The following is a 1,208-nucleotide window of genomic DNA, read 5'->3' as shown; positions in this document are numbered from 1 at the left end:
AAAGTAGAGAAAAGAATTGAAAAAGAAAGAAAGCAAGAGCTGTATCCATTTTGTGCAGCCGAAAGATCTCATTCTGTATAGGTGTGATAATTCCACAGGTCTACTAAATTCTTGATCCGACATTTTTATTAAATATAAACATACGGACAAATTTCTTTCGTTCAGCTGGTGAAGAGCTTCCTCTCCGGATTAAACATTCAGTCTCATAGATTTTGATCTCCTCCCCGTTGTATCAATCTACACCAACCGAACTCTCATTCGAACACCATCCACATTAATACTTATTGGAACGGCAAAAGAACTTCATTTTTTCGTATTTTCTTTCACTTTTTCTTTTCTTCTAATTCCATTAGTAGTAGTAGTAGTAGTAGTAGTAGTAGTAGTAGTAGTAGTAGTAGTAGTAGTAGTAGTAGTTGTTGTTGTTGTTGTAGTATTCCTGGGGCGGCGGAGATGGTAGAGTCGTTATCGCTGGAGAAAATTGCTTCGGAGCATTTCTTCCGAATTAAAGTCCTGAATTCAAATGGAACCGAGGTCGCCTTTGCCTTTCGTCCAATCGAGATCGATAAAATAAGTACCAGTTAAGTATTCGGTTCTATATAATTGTCTTACCCTTCCTACGAAATTGCTGGCCTTGTGCCAAAATTCGAAACCATTTTAACTATTACTTCTTCCCTTTTCTTTTCTTTTATTATTGATTTACTTATTTGCTTGTTTACTTATTTCATTCTCAACAACAGCTTTTAATCTTTAATTTTAATTCCGATATTAACAAACACAAACACACGAACACACACACATATTTATATGCATATACATATCTACGACGGGCTTCTTTCAATTTCCGTCTACCAAATTCACTCAGAATGCTTTGGTCGGCCCGCGGCTATAGTAGAAGACACTTGCCCAAGGTGCCACGCAGTGGGACTGACCCTGGAACCATGTGGCTGGTAAGCAAGCCACTTAACACACAGCCACTCCGGCGCCTTGTATTATTTTTCTTTTGCAATTCCAATTTCTGGACAATCTATTTTATTCTGTTCATTTCTTTACTCACTTTTACAGGATCTTTTTCCCATTACACTGTTGTTTATATTGATTTCTCTGCTGGCAACCAGTTATACACTATTTCATTTTAAAATTAATTACTCAATCAGATTGAAATGCTCATTCATTGAATTGTATACACTAAAGACTATATTGTATTACAT

Source organism: Octopus bimaculoides, chromosome 28 (genome assembly GCF_001194135.2).
Source record: "Octopus bimaculoides isolate UCB-OBI-ISO-001 chromosome 28, ASM119413v2, whole genome shotgun sequence".
In the NCBI taxonomy this organism is placed as follows: domain Eukaryota; kingdom Metazoa; phylum Mollusca; class Cephalopoda; order Octopoda; family Octopodidae; genus Octopus; species Octopus bimaculoides.
This window is presented reverse-complemented; position numbering follows the sequence as displayed.